The sequence below is a fragment of the Gracilinanus agilis genome, chromosome 3 (genome assembly GCF_016433145.1).
Source record: "Gracilinanus agilis isolate LMUSP501 chromosome 3, AgileGrace, whole genome shotgun sequence".
NCBI lineage: Eukaryota > Metazoa > Chordata > Mammalia > Didelphimorphia > Didelphidae > Gracilinanus > Gracilinanus agilis.
In genome coordinates, this window is record NC_058132.1 from 383,101,954 (window position 1) to 383,127,325 (window position 25,372).

Consider the following 25,372-nt stretch of genomic DNA (forward strand, 5'->3'; position numbering starts at 1 on the left):
AAGAATTGTTATTTCAATTGACATGATTTTAAAAAGTAATTTTATTATAATTTCTGTCACTAAAAATGCATATTAAATACAAGTAATTGCCAAGAGCATATTATGATTTTGCTCTGAAAATATTACCATCTTATCTCTGTTTTATTTTCTTTATTAATAAAAAATAATACTTCATCAAATGTTATAATTTAGTCCTTTGAGGTATTTTTAAATTCCAGACTTTCTCATAGGATTGAGAGAGGTTTGAAATATATTTAACAAAGCTTTGACCAATTGGTTCTAACCACCTTTTAAACACTAATTATTTCAGGACTATCACTTTTATAGATCATAATAATTAAAAATGTAAATATTTGTGAATCCCACACCTTTTTCCACCTCCTAGACTGTTTCATTACCCAATAGCTTCTTAGTTGAGTCAAGATGAGAGATAAAGTGCTTCAAATAGAACTGTAATGCTGCTGAGAACTACTACATTGAGACCTACTGGAGGAAAATTGACTAATTGATAATCTCTAAGTACCATTCCAATTAGATGATGTACCATGAAATACTTTGGGTTCAGTAATTTTGGGAACTAGTGCTGATCACTGACTCAAATATCCATGTTCCTTATTGAATAGGAGAAGAAACTTCAATTTATGATTAAGGGTTAGAAGGGACATCAAAGGTACCTCCACCTAACATATGTTAGAGGCCTCTTTATATATATTTATTCATTCATTCATTCATTCATTCACTCATTCACTCATTTATTTATTTATTTATTTATTTACTTATTTGTTTGTTTGTTTGTTTGTTTATTTATTTGTTTGTTTTAACCCTTAACTTCTGTGTATTGGCTCTTAGGTGGAAGAGTGGTAAGGGTGGGCAATGGGGGTCAAGTGACTTGCCCAGGGTCACATAGCTAGGAAGTGTCTGAGGCCAGATTTGAAACTATGACTTCCCATCTCTAGGCCTGACTCTCAATCCACTGAGCTACCCAGCTGCCCCCTAGAGGCCTCTTTTGATTCATCATAATATTTTACCATTACCAATGGAATTAAAAAAGCTATCAGTTTGTCTTGTTTCTCTTTCCACTTGACTGGTTTTATTTATTTAATTATTCATCTGGTTGTTTCTGGTCAATTCATAGTTGGCATTCTTTTTTATAATTACTCTTATATAATCCCTCATTTGTATTATACTGCAGCCTACTCAAACTTAGCATGTGGTTTTCCATCATCCTTTGGTTGATCTATGCATTGAATTCTCTGGAAATTGTGATATTTTATAATACATAGGCATCAACATCACTGCAAGGGTATGGGAACAAAAAATTGAAAATTTTGCTTCTTTGAGAAGCATAGTATGTCAAGCATGGTGTGGATCAACTCAACTTAGTAATAGAAGAACCTATTTAAGAAAAATGCTATATCAGTAAAGGAACTGATAGTTACTGATAGTTACTGATGCAGAAAGAGGACACAGATGTTTTAGTTTCTAAGTTGTGAATTAGTCTAAACATATGGGTTTTCCTCAGTATTTTTCCTTGGCAGAGGTTGTTGAAATTTTGTGCACACACTTGTGAACAGATTCTGAATATGTTGATAGAAGAACATAACCCTATTTATGTGCCTATTGTGATTAATTAATTATTCATTAAATACTATTATTATTTATCTTACTGAAAACTAAAATTGCTATGTTTGTTACCTGAGAGCATTATTATTTTGAATAGGTAGTTGTAAAAATTGAAACTTATCAGTGGGGGTTTGAGAACTACAATGGTAGGTATAATAAACATATTCTCTCTCAATAGCGTCCTAAGGACCCTGAGAGTATTTATAACTTCCTTGCTTCTGTGATTACATCTACCACTGGTTAATAGTGTCCTTTTGCCGACCAAAATATGTTTATACTATTACCTGAACTGATATGAAAGAACTATGGGAGATATATTAATTTCCATTTGGATTTAGCATTTACAATGGATGAATAATGTTTAAAAATACATGAGGAATAGAAATTGCATTTTAGTACACACAGTTCAATTATTGGTGACATAATCAACTTATGATAGAACTTAGAACAAAAGATAAAGAAGAAAATAGAAAGAATGCACAAAGGATAAATGCCATGCTAGCACTCTAACAGAAGAAGTTAAATCCACCCTGACATATTTTATCTATATTCCAAAAATTCTAGGATGGAATTTGTTACTCTTCTTTCTCATTTTTTCCCTTTTCTTTTTCTACTTGTTTTGATAATTTTGATGTCAGGAAGAAGGAACAAAATAGTTAATTAATTTTTAGGTATTGTTCAAGATGATAATTGTATCCAGCACCTTTCAAAATCGTATATGATATCATTTAATAATGAACAACATAAGCCAAATTAGTTTCTAACACAATATATTCCATTCTCTCTCTTCTTTTTTTTCTACATAATTAAATTTAATGAACATTTATTAAGTATCTACTATGTGAGAGGCATTGATTGAAGTGCTGAGGATAAAAATAAGAAAAAAAACCCATTTCTATCTTCAAGGTGCTTTCAATCTAATGGGGGAAGACAATACCCATAAGGAAGCTAACAATTGGCTGACATTGGGGAACACAAAGGGAAACGTAAGACAAGGCATGATGCTTATAGAGTCCAAATCAAGCAGAACAGTTGATGGAAAATGGACAGTTACCTGAAAAGTTTTGAGCACTCTTTAAAGAAAGATTTGGGAAAAGTTTATTGCTCCTACATACAGCTCTCCAATAAGAAAGGAGAGACAACTCAGTGGGACTTGAGAAGGTGCTGAGTATCAAAAGCTGATTCAGTCTTCATGGTAATGAGATTTCAGGTGATCAATTTATATTGAAGGAAGCATGATGTGCCTAGAGTCAAAACCAATCAGAGACACTTATGAAAATTGAAGAGACACCTGAAAAGTTCTGACCCTTCTATAAATGGCTTTGGGAGAAGTTTATTGCTAAATCATCTAGCCAAAATGATTAGGATTTATAAGACTATATAAACATGACCTTCCTGCTTTCTCTCTCCTTGGCATATTTGCCTAATATAATAAGAATTTTACATGCTGAGCCCCAGAATATATTGTGCAATTTTCCTAACAATTTCACTATGAAATACTATCAAATATATCTGATGAATCCAATATGTAAGAATATTTTAAAACTCTGTGTAATAACATTAAGCATATATTTGAAACAAAATCAAAACAAATATTTTAAACCATTGAGAGATATTATTAGAGAAAAACTCTCAATGCCAAATTATGAGTTAAAACTTTTCCCCATAAAGAAGGTACACATTTCTAACAACAACCATATAATGGAATTAGTTTATTAATTCAAAATTTTGGGGTAATGTTCATCTAAATTAAAAAGAAGCATAGTTTCTGTAAACATTCTCTGCTAAGACAAAAACAAATTGTGATTTACTATTATAATTTAATTTATTACATTAAATTGGCCATATAGTTTTTATTTTGCATTATTTTATCATATTTTATTTTTAAATTAAAGTTCAACAAAGATAATTTTATATTAATAGTTAAATTACATCTATGGCTTACATCATCTATTACACCAGATAAATGAATAATCTTACAGTGAAAATTTGTAGGTATTGAATACTTGGTGGTCTTAAATAAAACATAAAATTAAAAACACATATGCCAAAAGATCACCTCATTATCACTGGAATAAATGGATAAATTATTTGCAATTTCACTTGCAACCTGAGCCTTTGTTAGCAAATGTGCTATAGTCAACATGCTCATGGCTCATTTTTCTATTTTTACAATCATAAATATTTTATGTCATATGTAAAAATGACACTATTAGTTGTTCCATTGAATAATTGTGAATAAATAAAAGAAAGAAAAATCCTCCAAGGAATCTCACATTCTAATGTGAAATTACAGAGATGATCTCAGATTATAAAAAGAAGCTAAAAAATGAAGAGCTTTGAGATCATATCATAACAGTGTTATCATATGTAGTAGCCTTGTGGAGTCTGACTATATTAGAGAAATGAAAATTCTAAATGCTTTTTTCGCTGCTTCCCAGAAGAACTATTAAGAATGAACGAACTTGACATTGGTTCAACAAAGGTAAAGTGCTACTAAACTTTGTAAAAATAATTTTCTGACATTTTGCAATCATTGTTCTCCTTCCCTCCTATCCGGGAGCCCTCCCCAAGATGGCAAGCAATATGAAATAGGTTGTACATGCATTAATTTACAATATATAGTTTCATGTTTGTCATGTTGTGAAATAAGACATTTATATTAAAGAAAAAAATCATGGTGGAAATAGAGGGAAGAATAGTATTCACCGATCTGCATGCAGAATCAGTCAGGTCCTTTTATGGGGGAGGATAGCATTTTTTCATCATGAGACCCTTGGAGTTATCCTGGATATTTGCACTGTAGTTCATTCATTCAGAGTTGATCTTCTTAAACTATTTTTTGTTACTGTGTAATATGTCCTCTTGGTTCTGCTGAATTCACTTCATTTCAGTTTATATGTCTTTCCAGGTTTGCCTGTGTGTGTATGATCATCTTGTATGTAATTTTTAATGGCACAGATATCTTTCATAACAATCATATGTCATAATGTATTCAGTTATTCCACAATTCGTGGATATCCCTTCAGTTGCCAGTTCTTTGCCACCATAAAAAGAAGTGCTACAAATATTTTGTTGCAAGTAGAATTCTCTTCCTAGAAGTATGTTATGTGTAAAAGAATATGTAAAGTTTGATGGGCTAATGTTCATAGTTCCAGATTGCTCTCCAAAATGGTCATATCAGTTCACAGCTCCAATAACAGTGAATTAGTGTCACAGTTTTACCATATTCCCTTCATTATTTATGATTTTCATCTTTTTTTATCAGGGTTAGTCTGATAGGCATGAGTTGGTACCTCAGAGTTGTTTTACTTTGCATTTGTCTAATTAACAATGATTTGAAAACTTTTTTATGTATGATTAAAGATAGTTTTAATTGCTGCATCTGAAAATTACTTTGGTGCATCCTTTGAGTACTTGTCAATTGGGAATGCTTCGTATTCTCATAAATTTGCCTCAGTTCTCTATTTATTTGAGAAATTAGGTGTTTACCAGATACACGCTACAATTCCCCTCCCCTTTTTATATTTCCCTTGTAGTCTTGTCTTTATCAGTTTTGTTTGTGCAAAAATATTTCCATTTAATGGAGTCAAAATTATTTATTTTACATCTTGTAATGTTCTCTATGTAATGTTGGGATAAAAATGCTTTCTTTATCCATAAATATGACAGTGAGATAATTTCATAATCAACTAAGTAGTCTATTATATCATTCTCTATTTCTAGATAATGTATTCATCTGATTTTTAACTTGGTATAGTGCATGAAGTGTTGGTCTGTGCTAAGTTTGTGCTAAACATTTCCATTTTTTTTCCCAGCAGTTTTTAATCAAATAGTAAATTCTTCTTCCAAAAAACATTGTTCTTTCAGTTTGTCAAACAATAATTTATTATAGTCGCTTACTACTATGTATTGAGTGTTTAATTCATCCACTAATATCCTATTTTATTTCTTATCTAGTATTACATTATTTTTATTGTTGCCTCTCTATAATAAAGCTTGAATTCTGTACACCTAAGTTACCTTCATTTTTTTTCATCAATTCCCTTGATATTCTTGGCTTTTTCTTCTTCCAGATTAATTTTATTATTTTCCTCTAGCTCCATGATAGAATACTTCAGTAGTTTGTTCAGTATGGTAATGAACAGATAAATTAAATTAGGTAGAATAGTATTTTTTATTAAATTGGCCTGATATATCCATGAGCAATTAATGTTTTTTCCAATTGTTTAGATCTGATTTTATTTGTGTGAAAAGTGTTTTGTATTTGTGATCATAAGTTCCTGGGTTTGCCTTAGCAGGTAGACTCATGGGTGGTTTTTATTATCCATAGTTATTTTAAAAGGAATTTCTCTTTCTACTTTTGTAGTATTTTATTAATAGTATAGAGAAATGCTGATGATTTATGTGAGTTTATTTTATATCCTCCAACTTTACTGAAGTTGTTCATGATTTTGATTACTTCTTCATTGATTATTAGTATACCATCATATCATCTGCAAAGAGAGATAGATTTACATCTTCATTGCCTATTTTAATTCCTTCAATTGATTCTCCTCAAAGCTATACCTAGATTTTCTAGCATAGTATTGAATAGTAGTGGTGGTAGTGGGAAACCTTGGTCACCTGTGAACTTATTAGGAAGGCTTCTAGGTCATCATAATTGAAGACACTGCTTGCTGATAGTTTTATATTATTGTTCTTTATCATTTTAAGGAATGTTCCATTTATTATTATGCTTTCTAATGTTTTAATAAGAATATATTACATTTTTTTCAAAAGATTTTTCATATGTTGAGATAATCATAGGGTTTCTATTGGTATTATTATTTATATGATCAATTGTGCTGACATTTTCCTCAATACTGAACCATTACTGCATTTAAGGCATAAAACCTACTTGGTCATTTAATATAGTCCTTGTGACATATTAATTTAAATTCCTTTTTAGTAATTTATTGCATCAATATTTGTAAGGGAGATTATTGAATAGTTTCCTTTTTCTTTTCTTTTTCCTTTTCTGTGTTTAGGTATTAATATTATAAAAAATGTATTAAGAGTTTCTCCTCAGTTATTTTTAAAAGTAGTTTATACAATATTGGAATTAATTGTATTTAAATGTTTGGTAGATTTCACTTTTGAATCCATCTGATCCTGGGAGTTTTATCATAGGGAATTCATTGATGGCATCTTCAATTACTTTTTCTGAGATGGGATTATTTAGGCATTCTATTTCCTCTTATATTAATCTAGAAAATTTATATTTCTTTAAATTCTAATCTATTGTACTTGAATTATTAAATTTGTTGGTATATAATTTCAGAAAATAACTCTTAACAAATGCTTTAATTCTTCTCCATTGATTTTACCCTTTTCATTTTTAAGACTGGTGATTTAGGTTTCTTCTTTTTTTTTTGGTAAAAATATAAAATATTTTACCTATTTTATCGAATTTTTTCATAAAACTAACACTTTGTCTTATCTATCACTCCAATGTTTCTATTTTTTATAGTTTTCATATTATTAATCTCTCTGATTTTCAGGATTTCTAATTCATTTTATAATTGGGAATTTTTATTTTGTTGGTTTTCCAATTTTTTTAGTTGTACACCTAATTTATTGTTCTGGTCTTTTTCTCTTTTTTTAAATTTAAACATTTAGAGATCTACATTTTCCAACAAGTTCCGCATTAGCTCCATCCAAAAATTTTTGGCATGTTGTCTTTGCTTTTCATTCTCTTTAAGGAAACTGTTGGTTCTGTCTTTGATTTGTTCTTTGTCTGCTCATGCTTGAAGAGAAGAGTATTTAATTCCCAATTAATTTTTAGTCTTTTTTTCTCCAGTCCTTTCTTCAGTGTAATTCTTAAAGCATATTTTAGCTTATAGCACTGTCTGAAAAAGATCCATTTAATATCTTTGCTTTTCTATGTTTGGTTGTGAGACTTTTATATATTCTTATATGATCAAGAATATCAGGACAAGGGGCAGCTGGGTAGCACAGTGGATTGAAAGCCAGGCCTAGAGACAGTAGGTCCTAGGTTTAAATCTGGCTTCAGACCTTTCCTAGCTGAGTGACCCTGGGCAAGTCACTTGACCCCCATTGCCCACCCTTACCATTCTTCCACCAAGGAGATAATGTTTGTGAAATTCCTTCTATAAATACAAACCATGATGTTTTAATGTTAACTTGATTAAAAATAAATAAGCAGACAAAATATCTCCTTGGGAATCTTTTCCTTTTTTTAAAAAATCTACACCATAGCGAATATTTCAGATCTTATAAGTAAAAATTAAAATACTGCCCTTATTTGATATCTGATTTTTTTCCCTCTTTTTTGCCTTTGCAGGAAAACCAAGTATGTTATCAGTGGAAAACAGATAGCTGTAGTTAGTTATGCTATCACTTCATATAATCCATAATAAAATACACAGAAAGTTTAAATTGAAGATTTTTGCATACATAATATTCCTCTTCAAATCAATTTTGATTTTTATCCTATACCAAATCCACAGTAGGCTGCTGTTAAATACTGAGGTGTACCTCATTTCAGGAGGAACTTATATTTATTACCCAACTTTTGTAATGATAAAGGACCTTATGATTTAAGCCTGGAAGGGGACATATAAACCATATAGTACAAGATGCTTGTTTTAATGCTGATGAAACTGACATCCAGAGACATGAAATGAGGTACCCCATTTTACAATGCTAACAAGTAGGAGAACTATGATTTGAAAGCATATTCTCTAAATTCAAAATCAAATGTTATTTTTACTATGCTTTATTTCTGTCTCATGTAAATTAGTTTCTCATTAATACTCTTAGAAATTTGTTGAATCTCTATAGGTCCTGTCTTACCCTGTTTGATACCCCTATCTGTCCAGTTACCTTATGAGTCTCATAAGTTAGTCAATAATTTTACTTCTTCTCTTGGAAACTATTAACACCAGTTTCAAATCCTTATATATATGACTTATTTTTTATTTTTAATAATCCTACCCTCTCAAGAAATGCTATGGTAATTTGGGTCAGATTGGAGCAGCCTGAACAGTCTTAGTTCTAGTACTTGTTTCTTTATGAAAATAAATGAATATCAACATTGTTATCATTTACAATTTTTATGACTGGTAAATTCATTGTCATCTTATTTCATATTGGTGCTTTTTTAGTGGGTTAAAAATTGATGAATTTTGAAAACACTATTTTCTAGGTATAAGAAGAAACACCAGTTAAGGAAAGGAAAAGTGATGGGGGAAACAATTACTTACAACTATCATCCATTTTCAGAATTTAGGAAGTTTGGTGTATTGCAATGTTCTATTTGAAGATTGGGAAATTTGGTTCTAGTTTTTATGACCCAGGTTTCTAGATTTGGGTTTACTTATTTCTCAGAGATACCCAAAAATGCTGAATCACCTACCCTCTAAAGCTATTTTGACCAAACTAATTTATAATATTAATAGCTATTTAAATTAATATTCAAATACATTTAAATAAGAATCACTCACTAAAAAATCAAATATATTAAAAAGTAATTCTCAAAAGAATGGTACTCTATTAACACCCATTTTTAAGATGTTCTAAATCACTAAATAAGATAAATGGAAATTAAAAATAAAACTTTTGATGCTTCATCACCCATCCTCTAATGTAAAGAAGGAGAAGGAGAAGGAGGAGGAGGAGAAGCAGAAGAAAGATGAGGAGGAGGAGGTGGAGGACTAGGAGAATAAGAATAAGGATGACTAGGATGAGGATGAGGATGAGGAGAAAAAAGTAGCAATTACTGCAGAAGTTCTGGTGGTTCTGTCACATCAATGTGTTATTTATTAGTGGAATTATGAAATGACCATTTTAGAAAGTAAATTCCAACTATATATAAAAGGTTACCAAAATCTTCATATTCCTGTTCCTAAAAATACTGCTAATAAATTTATATAGAAAAAAATGGATAACAACCCAAGTGTACCAAAAATACTGGTGGTGCCAACTTTTGTTGTTGTTGCAAAGATTCAAAGCAAAATGATTGCCTACTATTGGGAATAGCTGAAAAAATATTATATAATAGTGCAATTGAATGTTTTTTCCTAAGAAAAGAATGAACAATCCAGCAATGTTTTTATTAATCCATACAGAATGAATGAGCACATCCAGGAGAATAATTTATGTAGACTACTTCATTTTGAAGAAAATACAAGCATTAAGAAACAAAACAAAGCAAAACAAAAATGGTAGGACTATGATCAGTGCAATATCCTATCAGTATTTCAGATTTATGATGAATCACTTCTCACTTCATGCAAAGATATAGGTAGACCCTTGATAGGATAGATGTCCAAAATGATACCTACATTTTCAGATTGTGTCAATGTGTAGCTTTGATTTCCATGATTATGCATTTTGTATCAATAGAAGGTCTTTTGTTACCACTGTTTTAAATGAGAAGCTGGGCAATTGGAGGTAGGAGTAATAATATATAAATCCAAAAAAGGAATTTCAATGAATCATTTAAAAGTTAATAGACGAGCATAGAAGGAAACTGAGAAAAGGGCAGAGAAAGGGAGGGCTATGTTATATTAAGAACTGCTATGTTAAATTCAAATTATACATGATGTAAAATGTGCATATAATATAAATTCATGGTTTCATATCACATCCTTATTTCCTGCTCATAGTATATGGAAATGTTTGTGTCCATTCATGTCAAACCCATAATAATAATAAAAAGGAAAATATTATAAGACTTTTAGCCCAAAGAAACATCTCAGCTTCATCAAGAAGCCAGATCTTGCCATACTGATTTAATTTCATTTAAAAATATTTAATAGCATCATTAAACTGAAGGATCAAGAAATATGGTAGATAATGGCTATATAGATTTTAGGAAAACATTTGAAAAATTCTGTCATACTAGTTTCATGGAAAAGATGAAAAAATGTGGACAACATAATAGTATACTTATATAGACTGCTAAGTGATTGAGTAGTGGCTCATCCCAAAATGTATTTATCAATATTTTAATATCAACTTGTTTCTAGAATATTGTTCCAGTCATTGGTGTTTGGTGCTTTTCTTACTAATTACTTGAATACATTAATGGGTATCATGCTTAGCAGAATTTTAAGTGACAGAAAGCTAAGAAGAATATTTAACTTATAATTCTTAAGGTTTTGTGGGCAAATAGGCTTAAATGTCTAGATAGAATGATCAGTATACTCCCTAAAAATTGCAGGTTATTATCTTTGTTCCATCTCAGGGCTGAGAGAAACAACTACAGACTTTCATACAATCCATCCCTTATAGTCTCACTTCCTTACCAGTGAGCCAGAGGCTGGAGAAAGAAGGTGTCCAGTGTGGTTGGTCTATGCTGAGGGTGTTCAGAAGTAGTCCAGGATCCCAAGGTGGCTATATATTAAACTTAGTGGATTATTAGAATGTCAGTTCTGATGTAATGTAGGTCAAAGAAGCTTTGGCTAGAAGTTTGGTCTGATTCACCAAATTCAGATGAAATCCGCTCTTGTCCAAATCCACTTGTCCTTCCTTCCCGCAGTTAAACTTCTGGTTTCTCCTTAGGTCTCCTACCTTATATTCATCTCTGGATTTATGTTATGGGCCTATAACACACTAATTTTTCAAAAATTTAGATAGGGTAAGTACATTAAGTGGAGAGAAAATGAGAATTCTCCTACTAGGGAAAATGCTGACGTGGCTTCAATTAATGAAGAGCTCCAAAAACAATTCTATTGCCCATTTTCAAATTGAAGACAAAGCAAAAATAAATCTTCTCATGATCTTTCTGAATAAGACACAATAATCTGTTTTAAGTGCTAAATGCAGAGTATTACTTATATTGTCAGAAGGCTGGCCAAAAGGTAGTTAAAATAATTTGCACTCTCCTTTTAATCTTTTACACTTAGCTGCCCTAGGGCCTGCTTTCCATCTAATCAGAATGACCTCCTAACTTGTCATTCTGCAGCTGCAGTGTGCAAACCCTTGGAGAAAAAATAAAGAAATTCAAAGGCTGATTATATATGTTTAGTGTCTCATAGAATTTCCTTCACAGCCCAGTTTCTCCAGTGCTAAGAAAAAACAACCATTCTCTTCTTGTGAATTGTTATCCAGATGCAAAATATAGTTCAGTAAACTTTTATGGCTAGGAGTATGTGTGGATCTAGAGATCTCTCCCAAGGTCACCTAAAGTGGACCCCATGGGTGCTCAATAGGCTGCTTCATCATCAAAATCAAATAGATTTCTAGTTTCCTGCTGCATGTAGCACTGTGCTAGATGGTACTCAAGGACCTGTTCTGAGAAGCTCTTTCCAATGAATAATCACAGGATTACTAACCCCAGTCTATTATTAGTGGATCCATATTTTTCCCCTCAGTTACCCTTTCTTTGGAATATGCACATTTCAAAATGACCATATCACATACTAAGGGCACAATAATGAGGCATCTAAGTGTGGGGAAAGCTCCACAGTGCAAGACAAAAACACAACATTTTATTTTTCATTAAGGGGAAAAAACTCCTTTTGTCTAATTTAATTTCTTTGGATTTGAGATCTATAAAAGTTTTCATTAGTGTGCATGAAGATGAAATCTGATTGCTGGGGAACTATGCACATCATCTAACCAAGAAAACGGGCTCATCTGAGAGGTTAAGGAAGTGCAAGTGCATATAAGGAATTCTCATTCCCCACCTCTTATCTTTCAGGCACAGTTTCCATTGTGGATGAATTTTAATAACAATTTTTGTGCTTTGCTTTTTACCTCTTACCACTCCTTCTTCCTTCTAATCAGCAGATTGAAAACTCTCAAATAATAATGAAAAAATGGGCATGCTTAGTATCCAGGACATGTTTTCATCACAGCTGTGGAAACACTCAACCCCCTGATTTAGGCTCTGTGGATTTATGACTATCCAATTGTCAGCTAAGTACTTAAAAATCATCTAGAGTAGAACTTCTCTAAATTATCTTTCTATCCCTCTATATCCCTTTACTTATCTCTTTCTTACAGAATTAATTTAATTCTGCTTTGAATAATTATTATTTATAACCATGTCAATTAATCAAAATGAATTTTATTCAATGCCTACTATGTGCCAGGAACTATGATGAGGATCTGGGAATATAAAGACAAAAGTTGCTAGTTAACAATCAGAACAATACCAAGTATATGTATATGTGTAGAAATATGTGCAAATACAATATAGTAATCTATCCATATACAAATTATATATAAAACAGAAGATCATTTTGCAGGAAAGTCACATCAGTTCAGGGCATGAGGAAAGGCATGAGAAATATGCTATTAAAGTTGAGCTTTGAAAAAAATTAAGGATTCTAAAAGACAGAGGTATAAGGAGAAAGTGCCTTCCAGACACAAAGGACAGCCAGTAGGAAGGCAAAGAGATGGCAGCTGAAATGTCATGGATATGGAATAGTAAAAAGAAAGTTCAGGCTAATTATATAGTTCATGAAATAAATAGATAGGTGAATTGATGGATAAGCAATTGAATAAATGACTGAATGACAAAAGAATAGAAGAGGATTTATTAAGTACTTCCTATGAGTCAAGCTGGGCAGGTAGGTGGCAAAGTGGAGAGCACACTGGGCTTGGAATCAGAAATACTTATCTTCTTGAGTTCAAATATGGCCTCAGACACTTATTAGCTCTGTGACTTTGGTCAAGCCACTTAATCCTGTTTGCTTCAACTTCCTCATCTGTAAAATGAGCTAGAGATGGAATTAACAAATCCCTCTAGTTTCTTTGCCAAGGAAATATGGTCACAAACAGTTGGACTCTATTGACAGGACTGAAAAACAAGGTAAGCTAATTACTCTTGGGAAACAAATAAACAACAGCACCAAATACTTTGCAACTAAGGAGCTGAAATTATGAGAGGGAAAGATAATGAGTATTGGTAAGTAAATCTTCAGCAAATAGATTGACATACCCTTTTCAGGAGCAAAGGCAAAGTGGATTGGTTTAAATGACCCAAGATTAGAAAGGGATGGGAAAGAGCTACACCATTCCTCACATATCTATCAACATAAATGTGAGTGGGTGGCTTAGAAGTAATTTGAAATGTGACTAGAAATGAAACTAGGTGTATTGGCCAACTTAAAACTACTACCAATCAGAACAATAAGACCCTGGGTTGTAATCTTAAAGTTTTAATTTTTTTCAGGATGTAGTTTTTTAAATGGAGTGGAATGGTGTCTAGTGAGACAATAGCTGGGGATTGAAGAGGGTGGTAAAGTGGGGAAGAAAAATATCAAATAGGGTAATTTAGTTTCTCATGAAATAGTTTATTTGAGAGATGATAACAGCTAGAACAGGAGTAACAGTCCTGTGAATAGATAAAAATAAGAGAATTATAGCTCTTTTAGAGGTGGAAACAATATTTGGGATGCAATAGGAAGACAATTTACTCCATAAGTAAGTTCAATTCATGAATATATGACAGGTTTCCCTCTATGTCCTTCTTCTCATCAAACCTTATATCAGTAATTTATTGAGTATGCAATTTACTCTGTTCTTAAGTGGTACCCCATGGAATCCCAACCCAAATCCCTTTGAGGCAAATGATTAAAGATATGAGATTTTGATGATCTTTTAAGGGAGATATATCCTAGGTTAGATTCAAAAGAAATCAATTTTCTAGATTCTTTACATAGAAATTTGATTGACCATTATTTACATGACACTTAGCCTCTAGTAGGTGAATCAAACTCATTGCCTCTTACCAACAAAACTTCTAAATCCTGGGATGAACTTAAATTCTTATTTAGTTAAATTCTTATCATATTGGGGTATAGAATTAAACAAATAATAGATTTATACATGAAAAAAATAATAGAGATAATTTAGTATGCTCCACTAATTTTGTTTGCTGATGAAGAGTATATGGAAAAGAGGGCTGAAATAATCTGACTAAGAATACTGAGGGAATAAGTAGCCAAAATAGGATTTGAACCTATATCTTCTAACTCAGTTCCAGCATTTTTTGACTTAAACAGGAGACACAACTTCTATATTTTTATCCTACCAATTTCAACCTATCATAAATTCCATTGTGCCATGCCTACATGCTTTCTTCTTCTAGTAAGATGTCCTTTATATTAAAAAGGCTCTAAAATATTGACAAAAGCTCCAAAATGAGCACCAACCAATCTCTTGTTCCATAAATTACCTTCCCATAAATCATTTCATCAATTAATTTCATACTCAATATGGACTTAACAGATTGAAACCCAGTTTTACAAATGAAAAAAACAAAGACCTCTGGAGGTTCAGTAAGGTCTATGGTCATAAAGCTAGATTCGCATATCTAGGTCATCTTAAATTCATAATTCTTGTCTTATGCCACTATTAACTCTCCTGTGCATATTGCCTTTTTAAAAAGGAAACAGAAACTCTTCCTTTCCCTCCAGAGACAAACCTCTTCTGGGTTGGCTTTTACCTATGAAAAAAGGAGATGCTCTAGCTATGCCAAGTTTTTGGAAATTGTGTGCTTAATATTTCTCTGTGTAGTAGAATAGTCTGAAGCAAGCAAATATTTTTTCTCTTTAACCCTTAACTCGGCTAAATGACTTTGCCTGCTCAGCAAACAGAGAAAAAGCCTACTTGTAGCAGACATTAGTTCCTCACTATTGGATGTCCAAACTACAGATGATTTCATACAGAGAAATTCAATTCAAAAGAAAACATTGATTAAGTTTCTGCCCTGCACAGGATATTAGACTAGGTGCTGAAGGCATATACCAAGCTCTGGAAAAGTTCAGAAAAATATATTTCCTCCTATTAATGATAACCAATTTAGGCTGAATAACTCACCAATATTTTTATTTTGAGACAAATTTTAAGGGACCATGATGAAAAAAACTCTAATTGTGAATCCCTCTAACTAGATATGCCACTTTCATGGCATTTAGTCATAATATCATTGAAATATTTTAATAATTTATGAGGGAGAAATGATGTCATCTCCTCAGAGGATCTTAATAATGTAATTCATTTTCAACTTTTCAGAAAAAGCTTTAAAAAATAACAAAACAAATCAAAACAAACTCTTAAAGATATGTGTGTGTGAGTGTGCTATTAGGGAGAAATAATTCTAGTTATTGACTCATAGAATCTGGCCATAATTTTAGCTCTTTTGATTACTACTGTTATGAGGAAGATTACTAAGTTATCATTCAGGAGACCTAACAGGAAGGGCTGGAGAATTCCAAATGGAATGGGGAAGCTGGAAGTGTAGCTTTGCTCTCTAATACAGACTCCATGGTGGTTGGGACAAGCTGTAACTGACCCTGGGAGACCTCAGAGCTAGTGGAACTGTACCCTCATTCCCTGGGATCCTGGAGAGTGGAGAAGGTTGAAAGCAGAAGACATCAATCCTATAAGACAGCACTGAGTAGGGAAGTGACCTGAGATCTCAGGGACAGCTTGCAGACTTCCTCTCCCTACTGGGCTGCTTTGGATCATCAATTCTGAAGGTGTTGGCTCCTGACATCCTGTCACATCTCTGGACTCTGCTGTGAGGATTCCCACTCTAATCCTGCCATTCTCTGGGCCCTGCCTGGCTTAGGTCTTAGAGGAGAGTAGTTAAGTCCCTCCCCTGCCCCTGTGGTTTGCCCTTAGTCTGAAAGTATAGAAACTCTTATTCCCATCCTTTACCTTAGTTTCTTTAATTAAATTGTTATAAACTCTTGTCATTTGCTTGCTGGCTCCATAGGCTCCTTGTCTAGGTGATGCAGGGTGACAGTTAGGGCCTAACTGCCACTTTTGTTAATAGATAATCCCCTTAGTAGTTAAACCCAGTCTCCCTACCTTGTTTGGTCCTGCCTTCTGTCGTTCCTGTCTCCCTCACACCCACTGAGCCCACAAAATAATATTTAAGGCAACAACCCAGGTTATTCCCCCTTATACGATCAAGATGAACCTTGTTGGGTAATTTCTAACCACAAGAATGCAAATCAAATTCTCTAAGCCACAAAGAAATGAGTTTATTTGGAGAAGTCTCGTCTCTAATTAAAGTCAGACTTCTGGTCAAGATCAAAAGACCCCCAGCACTATGAAAGACCTTCCTATATACCCCAAGGAATTAGACAATTTTTACACCAGAACAAAAATAGTCCAATACAATAGTTATACCCATCTAAAAAGAGACGCTCATGGGAGCAATGTTCATTGCTTAGGGCAACTAGGAAATGCTTCTTATTAGTACAAGAAGTCATTTGACTATGCCTTAAAAGTCACTTGATAGAAGAGAGGCTAGTGCGTGGAGAGCCTGGAGTAGTGACACAAATGGACAAGGGGGAAGTGGTACAGCCTGGACTAGTGAGGCAAAAAAAAGAGTGGGTGGTGTTGGGTGGTACCAGGCTTCGATCCCCAGGTAACGCCTACTGACATATACTAGATAACAACTTCAAGACCATAATTATTGCTGAGGGTGCATGATATAGCAACTTTGAAGGATGGGGCTGATACTAAGACCTATGCTAAAGCAGTTATTTACTTAATTCAAAACCTTAATACTTATACTAAAAGAATCACAAAAAGCCTTCTAAAATCATGACATGCTAACTATTTTAGAATTACAATTATGATTATGTCAAGACTCCTACTAACATTAAAATCTAAGCCTCTTATAATGGGATATGGGATTTTTCATTCACAAACCTAGAAAAATCACATTCTTTGGGTCTCAGTTTCCTCATTTGTAAAATGAATCAGAATTGACTAAGGTCATTTCATCGATAAATTTAAATTGATATAATAATATAATAATATGATCTATATGGCATTTTGAATTCTCTTAACCCCAGTTTCTTAATCTATAAAACAAAGGGGCTGATGGAAAGTTAAATGATTTTCCCAGGGTTACTTTGATAAAAACATGAGAAATGGGACTTGAAAATTAGACTTTTTCTATCTGAAATGTGCTATGTCACACTGCATTCAAATTCCCTGTTAGGGAATTGTTCATTCTTGGAATAGGTAAAATGGTTGTTGATGTTTATTAATAAAAACAAAAAGCTAAAAGAGAATATGTTTGTGTTAAACAACAGAAACAAGATGCAGAGTAGAAGTTCTTAATTTTGCTGAATATGTGTGTGTATACACAGGATTACAAAGGAAACTGATTATTTTGAAATGAAAATTTCAAACCTAAGTGTTGCATTCTTAAAAAAATAAAAACACTTCAGAGAAGCAGGTCAAGAACACCTGATCTTATGCAAAGACAAGATGAAGAATCTGAAAATCTTGTCTAGCCATGGTTCCTCTACTAAGTGATTGTGGGAAAGTTACATAACTTTTTTTTCCTATCATTTCTTCATTCTCAAAAATAATATTAACATTTGGCTTCTATTTTACAGGTATGTTAGGAGCATATATCAAGAACCTTGAGGTGAAAGTGTTTCATAAACTATAAAGCAATATGAGGAGACAATAAAGCTGAACAATTTTTATCCTTCTTCCAGGTTTACAGATAGTATCTTTCCAATTTGGAATCTCATAAACCATGGGACTAGAATGAGGAAGCAAAAGAATGTTTCCAGGAAAAGGTAATTATCACTAACCATTAAATTTCCTGAGATGTTCTGAACATAATTTGACATATTTTTCATTATCATTTTTATTGTGGACTAGCTGACTAAACCTTAGATAGCTATTTGACATGTTGAATAGGGTGGGAAATCTGAAGTCAAGGGAGAATAGTTTTTAATTCATTCTTTAAAACACTAACTAGCTCTGTGGTAGTGGGCAAGTCACTTATTTTGACCTAACTCAATGTTCTCAAATTTAAAATATTGGTCATAGAATCTTCATACTGTTGTTGTGAGGATGAAATGATAATCATTAAATTCTTAGTATAGTTCTTGGAACAAAACAGATGATTAATAAGTGCATATCCTCACTAATTACTCAAAAATAGATCTTAGTGATCTCCAAAAGTAAAATATTTAATTTCTTATAATGACCACTTCTAACATTTTCCAATTCTTTTATTGGAATGTATCAGGGAGAAATCAGTATTAGTAAAATACACGCAAAAATTTTACTGTGTCTATTTAATTATAAGGTAGAAAACTAAAAAATGTGGCTGACATTAAAGCCACAATCATACCATCCCTGGCCTTATAAAAACTATCATATTGGAGAGATAATATAAATATAAATAAAAAATAAAATCAGTAAATTACATAAATGTTTTAAATCATTTGCCATGTCAGATCTGGTCCTAGGTGTCAGGATACTGAAGTAAAAAATCAATACCACTCTCAAGAATATTACATTATGTCATGGTAGGAAACAAGTAAGTAAATAAATACATATGTGACAAAATGCATGTTTAAATTTGTAGCATGGGAAAGGAGAAATTGGAGGATCAAAAACATTTTTAGAGATTGTGTTGATTCAGAATTGTTCTGAAATAAATTATTCTTAAAGGCAAAGGTGAGAGGTGAGGATGTTTTAGGCATCAGGGATAATCAAGACAAAAATGAGAATAGAAATAGAATACAAGAATATAAGAGTTTAATAATATGAGAAAACCATAGAAATCATATCAGAAGAGAATTCATAGTTATTTAATAAATGAGTAATAGAGATAATAATTGTGAATTGAGGTGATAGAGTGGACATTTTGGGCTTAAGTAGATTAAGGCAGTACCATGGTAGAGGCAGGTAGGACTTGAGTTGTGACTTTCGGGAAAATAGATGATTTGGATAGGTGAGTAGGAGGGGTAAAGCAACAATTTCGATTGAAGTTAACTGTGAAAGAAAAAGACATATAGGAGGGAGAATGTCAGATCTGGACATGGTTTTGAATAATGGACTAATTTCTCCCAGAGAGATACTGTTTTCAACTACTTTTCCAGCTATAAGAACAGGGATTGGCAAAGTATGGCTCTCGAGCCATATCTGGCTCTTTTGAGGGCCAGATATGGCTCTTTCTGCAGGAGCCATAAAGTCTATTTTTTTTTTCAGGCACTGTTACAGGAGCGCGCACTGTGAGCACTGTACGGCTCTCACGAAATTACATTTTAAAAAATGTGGCATTTATGGCTCTCACGGCCAAAAAGGTTGCCAACCCCTGTATAAGAACCTAAACTGTGCTTTTTTGGGGACCAGAGGCAATGTGTAGGTGGATGCTTAATTGATGCTGTTAATTGATTGATTTCTATCTGTCCCATGATATGAGGGCTAGAAGATATTTTTTTTCTTTTTTCCTGCTGAAGCATAATTGAGAATAATTACCTGACAATGTAATTCACAGGGAATAAATATCTCTATTTTTATGACGAACATGTCTTTGTTACATACCTTTAGTGTAATCTTCCTTCTTCCATATTAATTAATGGCTTCACATTACCTATAAAGTAAAACTCATATTCTTTATTTTGGGTACTTATACCAGAAAATTTTTCTAACACAGCTTTTAAAATCATCTCCAATAATTATTTTGGATAGAACCCTCTACATCAGCCAAACTAATTGATATATTGAATGAATGGATCTCTCTGTGACTTTTCTCAAGCTATCAGGAGATCAAAGAATTAAAATCTGAGTTTCCACTGATCTTTGAGATGTCTTAACTGGAGGGAGATCAGTGTGAAATGCTATTTGTTTTAGAGCTTGAAGGGTCTGCCAAACATAAAAAGGACTACTAAACATGGAACAGCAAGTTACTGTTATGCTCAGAAACACTCAAAGGATTCATAAGGGTAATCCAATATGTTTTATAGGTGGTAATGGGAAAACACTTAAGGAAAGAGTAATCTCAATGAAATGAATATAGATTCAAGACTGCAAGGTAGGTCTTCTTTTTAGTGCTTGAAATGGTTCTATGTTTTACCTCTTCTGGGAGTCTATCTGTAAGGACCTACCTATTAAAAATATTATTTTACTTTTTTTTTAGGTTTCTACCCATGACAAAAACATATCTAAAGTTCACCCTCAGCAAATATTCACCAAATAACCAGAGAACACTTAAATGATAAGGATCCTAAAAAATCCTCCAAGTGAAGTTTGAAACACAGTGTTAGGATGTAAATTACAGGAATGGGACAGACTTTTTCTATATGGCTCTTGGGTGACAGGTTGACTGAGTAGACTAGGATTAGGTCAGAAATCAGAACTGAACAGTTAAAGATTTTTTTTTTGTCTTTTGGGTCCAATGAAGAAATTTTGCTGATGTTTCCTGCTATATGATTTTTTGTGGGGCAGCCTAATGAACATCAATATATCATATATCTGTTCAGCTGAATATCTTGCTTGTTACTTAAACTAAACTAGCAGAGATTGGGTATTTGGTTCAATGTCAAACTGGGCATAGAGGTTTTATAATATGGTGAATGTGAGATTATATGATCCCCTCAATCAAGGGAGATGTAGTGATTTCTGTTCAAAAATGTTCCTCATGCCAAGAGATATTGTTTGACATTTAAGCACCTATATGGCCTAATGAGATGTGGCTCTCTTCTAGACTCTCATAGGCAGATAAATAACACTCTTCACTAAAAAAAAAACAAAAAAAAGATTACTCTCAAGGAATTTAATGTCTATTTAGGATGATATTCCAGGGTCAGTTAAATATGCTCCTGAAGCAATCACTGTCTGAGATGGCAGAGTAAAGGATGCTCTACTTTCCTGATCCTGTCACACACTAAAAAAAAAAAGGGTAAAGAAAATGAATAAATCACCTCAAAATAAAAAAAAGCAGAAGGAATTCATCTCACTGAGGTAAAAAGAGTAGTTCAGGTAGCAAAGCATCAATAGGAATTGGCTGAATTGGAGCGGTTCAACACATAGTGACTCTGATAGAGTCAACAAAGCTGCAGAACAGAAATAAGCCCAGTCCAAATTACACAAAATAGGTATAGAATACAGAAAGGGCAGGGTAGTGGATAAAAGGCAGCAACAACAGGAAAAACATACTCATATGTGACAGCAAAGCACCTGAGGCATCGAGGCAGCTAAATGGAAGACCAGGGAACCACAGGAACCCATATACTCCCATGTGGCAGCAGAGTACCTGAGGCAACAGAACCTGGAGCAGGGAAACTCCCAAGCCCAAGTTACTTCATAAGGACAGAGAGTAAGCAGAACAAGGACAAGGCCAGTGCGGGAATCAACAGAGGATCTAGTGACATGTTACGCTAAACCTAACTGGACAAAAGAGCTGCAAGCCTCTCCAGACCAAGCCGGTAAAGTCAACTCTTTGAAGACACACCAAAGAAAACAAAAGAGCCAGGTCTACCCCTGAAAAGAACGCTCAGCATGCTTGGAGTGGTGCTCCCTCTAGCACTGGAATAGAGAAGAACTTCAACAGATAGTTAAGGTAATGAGGAAAAAATAACTAGAAAAATGAGGAAAAGACAAAACAACAAAAGCAACAGCAACAACAAACTCTGACCTTAGAAAGTTAGGTTACTGATTGGGAAGACCAACTGCTCAGAAGAGGATAAGAATACCAGAAAGGGAAACAAGTGAAGCATCAGAGGAAATTTTGAAAAGATGTCAGGACTGAAAATAATCCCGCAAAAAAACTTAAAAAATAAGTTAAAAATCCAAATTAGAAGAGAATTGACAGAAAAATTAACAGCTTGGAAAAAATTCACTGAATAAAACAACTACCTAAAAAAACTAGAGTAGGAAAAAAAAGATATGGAGGCACAAAAATGCATTGAAGAAAATAACTTTCAGGAAAAGAATGGATCAAATGGAAATGAAAGGTGGGGAATACACTAAAGAAGAAAAAATTAAAAAGTAGGATTGGCCAAATGGAAAAGGATACACAGAAATTAAAGAAAGATAATTACTCTCTAAAAATTAGAGTTGAAAAAATAGAACCTAATAAATTCATAAGATATAAGGAAAATATAAGACAAACATTTTAAAAAAAGGAAAAAATATTAAAATATAAAATACTAACTGGAAAAAACTGACATGGAAAATAAATTCAGAAGTGGTAATCTAAGAATTATTGAAATAATTTAAAACCATGATGAGAAAAAAATAGCCTAGACACTATATTAGAAGAAATCATCAGGAAAAACTTCCCTGATATACTAAAATAAGAAGAAAAATAAAATTGAGAGAAGCCACCAACCATATCCTGAAAGAGACCCCAAAATAAAATACTCCAGGACTATTATAGACAACTTCCAAAACACCCAGCCTAAGGCAAAAATATTATAGGCATTGTTAAAAAGGGGTAATGTAGAAACAATAAAGCTTTGTAGTATGGTTAATAGAAGGGCTATGCCTCTCTCAGCCTGACAGATTCTACTGGACTGAGTCTGTCACTTGTCCTCTTTAATAGTAGCCCAAGCAAGTAACCAATGAGAAGTTGTGTGTGTGTGTTGCCAACTTCTCTAGCTCTTGATTTGGGTTTGAGTTTGTTGTTGGTATGGGCTTGTATTAATATGCTAGTTAGATAATGGTAAGATTCTGACTGTGTGAAAAAAATTCCCCTTCCTAATAGGTTTAGGTATTTCCCTAATTAGGAAAGGTCCTCCAATCTTTGGTTTAAATTTATTAATAGGATTGATTTCTTACTTAACAAGGGGTTAGGAACAAGGAAGTAGGCTAATGGGTTAGGGAATATTAAGTTAGATCTAAATAACTAAAGGTGAAATGAATCAACTGGATGATACATTTGGTAATAGGCTGGAGCTCTCTTCTCCCTTTCACAATCCCTGGCTTAGCCTGGACATGGCACAAGCCAAGAGGATAGGGAAAGTTAGTGCTATTCTTTTTGTTGGTTGTAATGATGTTTCTCTCAGCTCTATTAATTAGCAAGTAATTGATTTCCTATGAAAACTAGATATGGATGCTGGATTGCAGGCCTGGACCTACACTCCCTACAATCCATCTTCCTTCCAAGAAATTCTCCAAAAGAGACCCAGTGTGCTATTGACCCTGGGTATTTATAGGATGGTTCCAACTGTCTTCTGGCCCTGGCTCATGCCACTTTGGGCACATTCAAAGTTCCTGTCACTTAAGGTGTCCTCCATCTTGTCCCAGAAGTTCCTTATTACAGTATTCAGAAGGAAATAACTCAAATATTGTGGAGCCAAAGAAAGTATTATATGATACCTAACAGATTCTACATTAAAGTTTCAGAAGGTATGGAATATAATATTGTGAAAAGTAATAGGCTTAGGATTTAAAACCAAGAATTATATACCCAGCAAAACTGAACATAATCTTTCAGAGAAATATGATATATGATAAAATAGAAGAATTTCGGACTTTCCTGCCCAAGAACCAGAGTGGAAAAGAAAATGTGGAAAGAAAATTGGACATTTGAAAGAAGTATAAAATGGTAAAGTAAAAACTTCAGAGTTTTGATAAAGTTGAATTAATGGAGTACATTCAGCCCTGGTATGTTGATAATTGAAATAATTAAGATATCTATGATAATCAAGATATTTAAGGTACTTAAAATATAGTACTTAAAATACTTAAAGAAGTTTGTCACCATTAAAGCAATGAAAAGTAATATACATAGAAAGAAGGAAGGAAGCTAAAGAAGATGAGCTGATGTTTAAAAAAAGTAAAGAATGGAAAATGAAACACCTGGGGAAAAGAGAAAAAGAGAGATAGAAGATGGTAAACTATATTTTATTAAGAGTATTTAAAAGGTAAATATGGTAGAAGAGAGGATGGGGAGGAGGGAGAGGTCTATGCTTGAACTTTGCTCCCATTAGAATTAACTGAAAGTGTGAATAATACCCATACTCAATCAGCTATAGAAAACTATTTTATTCTATAGAGAATAGGAAGGTAAAGGAAATTTGTAAAGAGAAGGGATAGACAATGAGCATGGAGAATTTGGAGAGATGGTCAACAAAAACAAAACATTTGTGAGCATAATGGTTAAAAGGAAATAGAGAAGAGTAAACAAGGGGAAAAATAAGATGGACAGAAATAAAAAATTAGTAATTGTAACTGTGAATATAAATGGAATGTACTCACTCATAAAATAGAAAATGATAGCTGAGTGAATTGAAATCCAGCATCTCACAATATGTTTAAAACATTTAAAACAGACAGAATATCTTCTCCTATCTCTCCCTTAACTTCACTCTCTCCCTATAAATTTCTTCTTTACCTGTTGCATACACTTAAAGGGTATCCTTCTCTTTAAAATTTTTATAATCAATAAGAATCCATGGGAAGATAAATAAAAAATTAATTGGAAACTACAATCTAATTCCAAAAAAGGGTGTGTCAAAAAGTTATAGAAAGAATCAATAATTTCATTAAGGAGAATGACAATGAGGAGACAACATATCAAAATTTTTGTGATATAAGCAAAGCAACACTTGGAGGAAATTTTATTTCTCTAGATGTTTATAATAATAAGATGGAAGAAGGATATTAGTTATTTGAGGATACAATTAAAAAGCTAGGAAAAGAGACTGGCTAGGCTTCCAGGAAGATGGCAGCATAGACTGAGCAAATTTTAAAACCTCCACACCTTTGCATACCAAGATAGAAAACAATGCGCTTCGAGAAGAAAGAGGACCAAATCTAATAACAATACAGAGCAAGGGGAACCTTACTGCACCATAAAAGAGGTACACCAAGAAAAAGGCTTTAATTCTTGAACTATCAGGTCTGAGGGCATAGAAGTGAGATCCCAGGATACCAGGACACCTCCCCCCACTTGCTGTGCAGAGTCTCCAGAAACCTGGGAAATCTCAGGGCCTGTGGGCACACCAGTCCA